The 9,334-nt window shown below is 44.0% G+C and overlaps 1 long non-coding RNA gene across 1 annotated transcript; it reads left to right on the forward strand.

Moving 5' to 3' along the window:
• Window positions 1-5,927: 5,927 nt before the first annotated feature.
• LOC126966050 (uncharacterized) lies at window positions 5,928-8,139 on the forward strand. The gene is made up of 2 exons (XR_007729654.1): window positions 5,928-6,105; window positions 7,894-8,139. It is a non-coding gene; the product is annotated as an uncharacterized LOC126966050 (long non-coding RNA).
• The last annotated feature ends 1,195 nt before the right edge of the window (window positions 8,140-9,334 follow it).

Consider the following 9,334-nt stretch of genomic DNA (forward strand, 5'->3'; position numbering starts at 1 on the left):
TGAAACACCGCACATTAAAATTACGATACTTTTATTATAACGACCGACCGCGGACCGACTCGATGGATACGAAATAAAACTATAATGTCTATTTTAATCTGGTTTTGCTATACGTTCCGCCAAACAACAAAAACATAAGTGTGTACAAAAGCTATACATAAGTAATTACATTATATTTATATCTGACGAGGAAAGAACCTCTGTATTGTTTTTAAAAGGTGTGACGTCATTACTGTTGACATCACAATTGCTATCTTGCTGAAGATCACTCACTGGTTCTTCCAAAGAAAACTACACGAGTAAGTATTTTATTACTTTCGTTTATTCAACGGGCAGCGTTACGACGTCCCAGAGAGGTCCGTACCGTACGACAGCCCGAGGCCCGAGCACGATTGACTCAAGTGTTTTTTTTTTTTTTTTTTTAATTGATATGTCGGACTCGAGTGTCCGCGTGAGCGGACACCCCATACCGACTAAAACCTCCTCTGTGCTGTTAGCAGCCCTGGCTTTCACAGCGAAGTAGGACGTGGGCCGTGGAGGCCGCAAAGACTACGCAACAACAGTCGCGGGGCGTCTCCTAAGGAGACTCGAACCTCAGACCGGCTGTGTGCTTGTGAGAAGGAGAGAGAATGAAAATGAAAATGAAGATGAAAAGATGAGAAGAACACACTCGCCGGCGAGTGTGGTGATGTTTTGTGTAATGTATGTAAGTGTGTATGTATGTGTTTATGATTGTATGTATGTGTGTTTGTATGTATGTACGTAGTGTAAATGTTTGTGTGCATGTATGTTCGTGTTTGTGTCTGTTTGTGGAGTGTGTTTGTGATTGTGTAAGTGGTGTATGTCAGTCCGTCAGTCAGTCCGTGTGTGAGCGAGTGTAGTGAAGCGATTACAGGACGAGGACTAACGTCTCGTCGGATATCAAAACAATGTGTGGTGTATCTAGGGTGCGGGCCGCTGGCCATCGTCAGAGCGACGAGTGCCAGTGGTTTGCGGTGGTTGACCGCGCCTACGCCTGCGAAGGCGGTGTGTGCGTGTCTGTGTCGGTGTTTGTGTAGGTGTCGCGTTCGCGATGGTGATGTCGTCATCCGGGTCTACCGTTACGTGTCTGGGACGTCTTATTGGATTGAGACTATGGTGAAGGGGGGTGTACCCGCATGCCTTCCTAACCAAGATGTTGGGATGGTTAGGCGCCTTGTCAAAGAAGCGTCGCGAGATCTCTTTAAAGTGTTGAGCTATTGTCGGAAGCTCTAGGTCGCGGTGAAGGTCAATGTTTCGGATGAACCACGGGGCTCCGGTTGCCATGCGCGTGAATTTATTTTGAACTACTTGCAAACGACGTAAGTAGCTCGGTCGGGTGTGCGCGAAAACGACGCTTGCGTATGACAGTATGGGCCGTACGATGGTTTTGTACAGCGTCACTTTGTGTTTGAGCGGAAGTTTGCTTCGCCCACACACAAGTGGATAAAGGCGACTGAGGACAAATCGGGCTCTATTGCATACCGTATCAATATGTTTCTTGAGACTCAAGTGTAGACCGTGCGGCTGTATTTATAGGACCCGGCGCACGTGCTACTGCACGTGTTTTGAAATGCGGCAGTATTTATGGGGCTCGGTGCAAGTGCACGTGTTTTCAATTCGTGTTGTAGTATTTGCGCCGATATATCCTATAGCATGTATTACCTCTATAACTCCCACTTCTGATGGTCCAGCTACAAAACAAACAGACTAATATATCTCTTACAATTTGGTATCGAATGATCATAGGCGGTTGGATTTCATATTTTTTTTTATAGAAATGAGGGACGATACCTACAGGACGTTCAGCTGACGGTAATTGATACGCCCTGCCCATTACAATGCAGTGCCGCTCAGGATTCTTGAAAAACCCCAAAAATTCTGAGCGGCATTACAACTGCGCTCGTCACCTTGAGACATAAGATGTTAAGTCTCATTTGCCCAGTAATTTCACTAGCTACGCCGCCCTTAAGACCGAAACACAGTAATGCTTATACATTACTGCAGAAATAGGCGCCGTTGTGGTACACATAATCTAGCCGGCACCTTTTGCAAAGGAGGCTCCCTCTGGTTCATATCCCTTAGTTGAATCAATTGCCTATTTGTCACCTTTATTAAAAAAAAAACAGTTGAAAAAGTTCCCGGAAACACAAAAAAACCTAGAAAAACAAGTGATTAGTTAAATATGCAACAGTCAACCTTGAGCGTGTTTACAATAACAAGATTCTAAGACGTATTTATAAACTCGGCAAATAAAACGTGGCAACGTAATAGACACACCTACCAATGAATACAAGGAAATTATGCACACTGACCGCATGCAATGAATCATTAACAATCATTATAATTATTGTGTTTATCTATATAATTATATAATCCGTTGAAACATCGATATAAAAATATGTATAGTAAAAAATAATAGTCTTTTTTGTCACTTCTTATGAAGAGATAAATCAACTTACAAGAATTTTAGTGATCACCGCCGCCCACATTCTCTTGCAACACCAGAGGAATCATAGGAGCCGGTCTTTTAGAAAGGTGTACGCGCTTTTTTTGAAGGTACCCATGTCGTATCGTCCCGGAAACAACGCACAAGGAAGATCATTCCACAGCTTTGTAGTACGTGGAAGAAAGCTCCTTGAAAACCACACTGTGGAAGACCACCACACATCGAGATGGTGGGGATGATATCCTACATTATAGCGTGTCGTGCGAAAGTGGATTTCGGCGGCAGGAATCAGGTGAAACAGCTCTTCGGAATACTCCCCGTGATAAATGCGGTAGAAGACACACAATGAAGCGATGTCTCTACGCAACGCCAAGTGATCCAGCCGTTCACAGAGTACTGGGTCCCCGGCAATTCGAGCTGCTCTGCGTTGCATGCGGTCAAATGGATCGAGATGATACTGGGGTGCGTGAGACCAGAGATGACAGCAATCGTCCATGTGTGGCCGGACCTGCGCTTTGTACAGCACTAGAATATGGGCCGGCTTGATGTATTGCCGTGCTCAATTTATAACGCCCAGTTTCTTCGAAGCCAATCTGGCTTTGCTCTCTAGATGGCCGCGGAATTGGCGAGATTTTGAGACCCAGTATTCCGATACTAGGCGAGTCTGTAAAGAAAGTGTTGTTGGAGCGACAAATGGTTTTTTTTTTGTGGTAAACGTGCAAACTTCAGTCTTCTGGGGGTTAAATTGGACAAGTTTTAATATATCCCATTCTCCGACCTTCTCAAGAGAGGAGTCGATAAAAGACACAAGTTTCTCCCGGCACTGGTCGACGATTTCCCTAGAGAGACCTGCATGGCCCGCGTATACGGCATCACCCGTGCTGTCGTCTGCATAGCAATGTATGTTGGAGGTGTCCAACATATCATTGATATACAGAAGAAACAGTGTGGGAGATAGCACACAACCTTGGGGCACTCCAGCGTTCACGGGCTTGGGATTTGAGCAATAGCCTTCGATAACAACCTGTATGCTGCACCCAGTGAGGAAGCTGGAGGTCCACTTGCATAAGCTCTCGGGAAGCCCAAATGATGGAAGTTTTGAGAGAAGCGCCTTGTGCTATACACGATTAAAGGCCTTCGTTATATCCAGGCTAACTGCCAGGCCAGAAAGTAAGGGGGAAGCTTTCGATAGCCGCCGCCCATCTATGTGTTAGGTATACCAGAAGATCACCTGCCGATCGACCATGGCGAAAGCCGTACTGTCGGTCGTTGATCAACTGGTGACCCTCTAGGTATACCAAGAACTGGCGGTAAATTATGGTCTCCATGATTTTGGAGAGCAGGGAGGTAAAAGCTAAAGGCCTGTTATTTGCTGGATCCGAACTGTCTCTTTTTTTGGATCGGATGGACAAGGGCTGACTTCCATGAGTCAGGGACTATGCCTTTTGTATATGAGTGCCAGAATAAACGCGTTAGCGTCAACTCAGGGGCACATGTTCTAAGCACGATTGGAGAAATGCCATCCGGCCCGCTCGACTTACTGACGTCCAACGAAAACAGAGCTCGCCTAACAGTTTTCCTGTCTGAACTATCTGAACTTCAGGCATACCGAGCTCTAACACCGCGGGATGGTCGGCGGTGTTTTTCCGTTGTCGTCAAGAGTCGAGTTGAAGGCAAAAAGAGCGCACAGGAGATCGGCTTTCTCTTTTACCGTATGGGCCAGGGTGTCAATCCTCATGTGCAACGGCGGCAGGGACGGCTGGTTGAAGTTACCAAGAGCAGCTTTCGACATCGACCAGAACTTGCGTGTTACGGTCGCGTAACTGGAAAGCTGCTCGCCGATGTTGACGATGTGCTTCGATTTCGCACGGGCAATTTGCCGCTAAAAAAATCTGTAGGCACGGTTATATTTCGTAGTTCGATACGCCTGTTTCTTGCAGTCAGATGCTGCTTTAACTGATGCATCGATCCAGGGCGGTACTACAGAGCTTGGTATAAAATTATCCATGCCCTGCGGTCACATCGGCTACTGCAACGGCGCAGGCACTAGGATCATCCGAAGGGAAACAAACCTTGCCCCAAGGGTAGGATGCAAAAAAGGAACGCATCCTATTCCAATCTGCTGACTTGTAGTGCCAAATACGCCGGGTCGCTGGTGGTCTGCGACGTGGACGTCGGATAGACACTACACTCCTAACCAGGAGAGGGGCGTCGACAGAGACATGGTAACTATTGGGATGTGTAGTCAACAAAAGAATAATAATAATAATAAGAAACGAATAAGGACGGTATGTGGCTATCCACATCCGGGAGCCGCGTTGGCGACTCAACCAATTGGGATACACCACACGCCAAAGCAAAATTATGCACAGATCGCCCTGCGTAGTCTGTGGTACGTGATCCAAGCCATTAGGAATTGTGCCCGTTGAAATCACCCAAGACTACAATTTCATTGGAGGATATCTGTGCAAGCACGTCGTCAATTGCCACTTGAACGCAGTCCATGAGATGATCCGTTTCTGCGTTACCACTATGGGACCTGTAGACACACGCATAGATGCGGACGCGGTCCTCAAAATCTACACGTAGCCAGAGAGTAGACAGCTGGTCCCTACCATCATAATTGCCGAGACGGCGACAGCAGATATCCTCCCTAACGAGCACACATACTCCGGCATGCGGCAAAAAATTATGCTCAATTTTGTTATGCGGGGTACGTTAAATGTGACGTATCGCTAGGTCGATATAATATCTGCGTCTCCGTAAGGAAACACAAGGCCGGCTGCGCCGTCTCAAGTTGGTGGTCGACGGCGTTTAAATTGGTGTGGATTCCCCTGATGTTGCAAAAGTCCACATTAAGCGTGGAGCGGGGTGCCGTGGTGATACAACCTCGTGGGTCCTCGGCCATGCGCGGTGCCCTCCCTAGAATACGACAGGCAGCCCGAGCGAGAATGCTCACGGGGGGATTCTCCGGCTCGCGAGTGTAGTAATTAACCCGGATGAGTCTGGCCCGATTGTGCTGATGTCATAAGACGGCAGAGTGACTATCCCACTACTAAAAAGCCCTTAGTCGCCTATTGCGACACCCTTGGGCCTCGGACTCCCCTATTCTTTTTACGCCCGGGGAAGCACAGGGCAGAGAGGTCCTATTGTGTTTCAAGAATGTGGAGTCTCGTTAGCCCACGAAAGAGGTCTGGTTATTTAATTGACTAAGTATAATATACACCTAGCAAGATATTTAAATAGCCGAAACACGACTAAAATAAAAATTCTCGTAATAAAAGAAACCACTATAAATATTTGCATTATTTTATGCGTTGGATTGGTTTGACTATCAAACAAGACAATATAATATTATGTCGAAGTTAAAATTAGTGTTGATAGCTGCTGTTTGTACAATACTTCACAAGAAACATTTTTAAGAACGCTAGTTGACGTATCAAAACGTTATTATAGCGTTGGAATAGCATAGGTTTAACTATGTCAAAGACTATTTACATATTTCAATAACGAAAACATTGCTTTATATTCATTTATTGATTTGAATTTTGTTATGTAGTGGTGCAGTATCGCCTTGAGTATAAGTGATACCGTTTCTAGGTTACACGATATTGTCACTCATTTAAAGAAATAACTATGTAAGTATGTTGATAAAATTTTTTGACGATTGCATTATGTAGAAATCTATTTTAGATGAGTTGTTAGTTAATGCCTTGGTTGAGTCAATTCAGATCAAAGGATGGGTCTTTTATGAGAAAAGTCTATATCTGGACTTCAGCAGTAAAATCTACCATTTTACAATCACGGAAGGGTATTACCACAGAGTGGGGATGGATACTTACGTTAGTATTAAGTATAACACTCTCCCGTGCTGTTATGCCCCCGACGAGATCTAGGGATAAGCGCAGTCTGTTAAAAGTTTGGTATTCCAAAACCAATTCATGAAATAAAAATCTAATAATTTACTAAATAAATTAGAGCTATTTACCTACTTAGTCTGGCCATAAATATTGTTACAATTACAAATAAACAAAATATTACATTTGAATTTGAAATCTGTCATTTTTATATTATGATTGTTCATTGAGTTTTTTCATTTTGGCGCCAACACATTGTACAATATTTTGCGATATTAAAATCGAGTGGGGTGGTAAATAATCGCTGTTATTACATTACACAAACTAGGTACGGAGCCAAATGCAATTTTTAAAACTCTCCATACGCTTGGTATTACTAAAATGTATGTGTACCGGGCTATTAATAGGTACAATGAGACCTCCTCTGATTTGATTCCGTCCACGTAGTGTTCTTACGAAAAAGGTGGTTAAAGCAGTAAGCGAAACAAGTCGAAGAAATCCTGTCCGAAAGTAAAAGATTTATCTCGGGAGATGAATGTAGCACCTAAAACCATGTCGCGTATCTTAAAAGATGACTTAGTATTTGCAGCCTATAACAGACGTATTGGTCATTTCTTAACTGATAATTTAAAAAAGAATAGGGTGGTAAAATCGAATCAACTACTCAAGCGTACCAAAGGGTCACAGAAAAATTTAGTTTACGGATGAGAAAATTGTTACAATTGAGCAACATTTAAACAAACAAAATGACCGAATTTATGCTCAAAGCCTTTAGGAAGCTTCCCAATAAGTCGACAGAGTGCAACGTGGGCACTATCCGACTTCAGTGATGGTTACATGGAGGAACAAACATAAACTTGTTATGCCTACTACTCGGTTGGGTCGGGTTAGAAAGTCTTTTGTTGGGCGATGTATATGCTGCTACAATATGATCCCAGAAAATGTACAAAACAAATGTGTTACGAAATTTAAAAGAATTGTTAAAAAAACGTTTGTGTGGGAAAGGTTATTATAGCATAAACGATTTTCTTAATGACACCACGGACTGGGAATAAAGCGAACACCCTCAGGCTCTTTAATTATAAATGTTTATTGTACGATATTACTTTGTAATCTATATTTTATATTTAAAAAAAAACCCCGCTGAGTTTCTTGCGCCCATTCTTCTCAGGTCTGAGGCAGTCTCTTTTGAATGGGTGGTAGATTTTGACGTTCAATAAGTGAGTGATTTTAAATCCTATTTTGAATAAAAATATTTGAATTTGAATTTAATAAGTTGGGCTATTAGCTATGAAGGAGTAACTGAACCATACTTTTGTGAAAAAGGTATCTAAGTATCAAAACATCGGCACAAGTGTATCAAGATACCATTCTTGAGAAGTAGTGAAGCCCCTTAACAACACCATTTTCAATAACCAGCAAGGTCCTTCCAGCAAGAATCGGCGCCGGTTCATAAAGCTCGGTCTACGCAGTCTTGGTTGGAAACGAACGTTTCGGACTTCATCAGAGCTGAAGACTGGCCGTCACCTAGTCCCAATCTTAATCCTCTAGATTATGATTTATTGTCAGTTTTAGAGAATACGCCTTGCTCTAAACGCCATGATAATTTGGAGTCCCAAAAACAATCCATACGATTAGCAGTAAAGAATTTTCCCATGGATGAGTGTGCGCTTCTATTGATAACTGGCCACACGTTTAAAGGACTGTATTGCAGCCAATGGAGACCACTATGAATAAGTTTTTTATATTTTTAATTATTTCATATTTATGTATTAACTAACACACTGTAACAGCAATAAAATGTTATTTGCAAAAGATTTTTTATTTTCTTTGTTTCAGTATTTCTGACAAGAGTAGGTAGTTAAAGCTAACAGGAAGAAGAATGAACAATATACATACCGTCGAAGAGACCCATAAGGACGAGTGGGCAAGATGCTTTACCCGCGGTTCCATCGGACGCAGCGGTGTATTTTTTTTTTTTTTATATGAGAGGGGGCAAACGGGCAAGAGGCTCACGGGATGGGGAGAGGTGAGGCAACCGCCCATGGACATCCGCAACAACAGGTGTGTCAAGAAATGCGTTGCCGGCCTTTAAGGTGGGAGTATTCTTTTTTCTTGAAGGTCCTTAAGTCGTATCTGTTCGGGAAGACCGCTGCCGGTAGTTGATTCCACAAAGTGGCTGTGCGAGGCAAGAAATTTCGAAGAAAACGCGCGGTTGTGGAATGCCATACGTGATGCGGATGGTACTTTGCACGTAATGTCCGATGGTGTAATTCGGCCGCTGGAATCAACCCGAACAGCTCCTCTGAGCACTCCCCGTGATAAATGCGGTAGAAGACGCAGAGAGAACCCACATCTCTACGCAATGCTAGAGAATCAAGCCGATCGGAGATGACTTGATCGTCGATGATTCGAGCCGCTCTTCGTTGTATGCGGTCAAATGGAAGAAGCTGGTACTGGGGAGCACCCGCCCAGAGGTGAGAACAGTACTCCATGTGAGGCCGAATTTGCGCCTTATAAAGTTGCAAGCGGTGGCTTTTAGTGAAGTACTGTCTCGCCTTACTGAGTACACCAAGCTTTTTAGAGGCCAGTTTGGCCTTCTCTTCCAAGTGACCACGGAACTGAACGTCGCTCGATATATCGACGCCAAGTATGCCAATACAGGCTGTGGCAGTTCGAGAAGTGATCTCGAATCGAGGGGATACGACAAAGGGAGACTTTTTAGTGGTGAACGCACAAACTTGTGTCTTCTTGGGGTTGAATTGGACTAAATTTTGTCGGCCCCATTCCGAGACTTTGCAAAGCATAGTCTCGATTTCAGACACAAGTTTGTTCCGGTTCTCGTCGACGCTATCCCGGGACATGTTGGCACGGCCGGTGTAGGAAGCATACCCCGTGCTGTCGTCTGCATAGCAATGAATATTGCTGATTTGCAGCATATCATTGATATGCAGAAGAAACAGCGTAGGGGATAGCACATAGCCTTGCGGGACACCAGAGTTTATGGGTT

This window comes from Leptidea sinapis, chromosome 9 (assembly GCF_905404315.1).
Source record: "Leptidea sinapis chromosome 9, ilLepSina1.1, whole genome shotgun sequence".
NCBI classification, from domain to species: Eukaryota; Metazoa; Arthropoda; class Insecta; order Lepidoptera; family Pieridae; genus Leptidea; species Leptidea sinapis.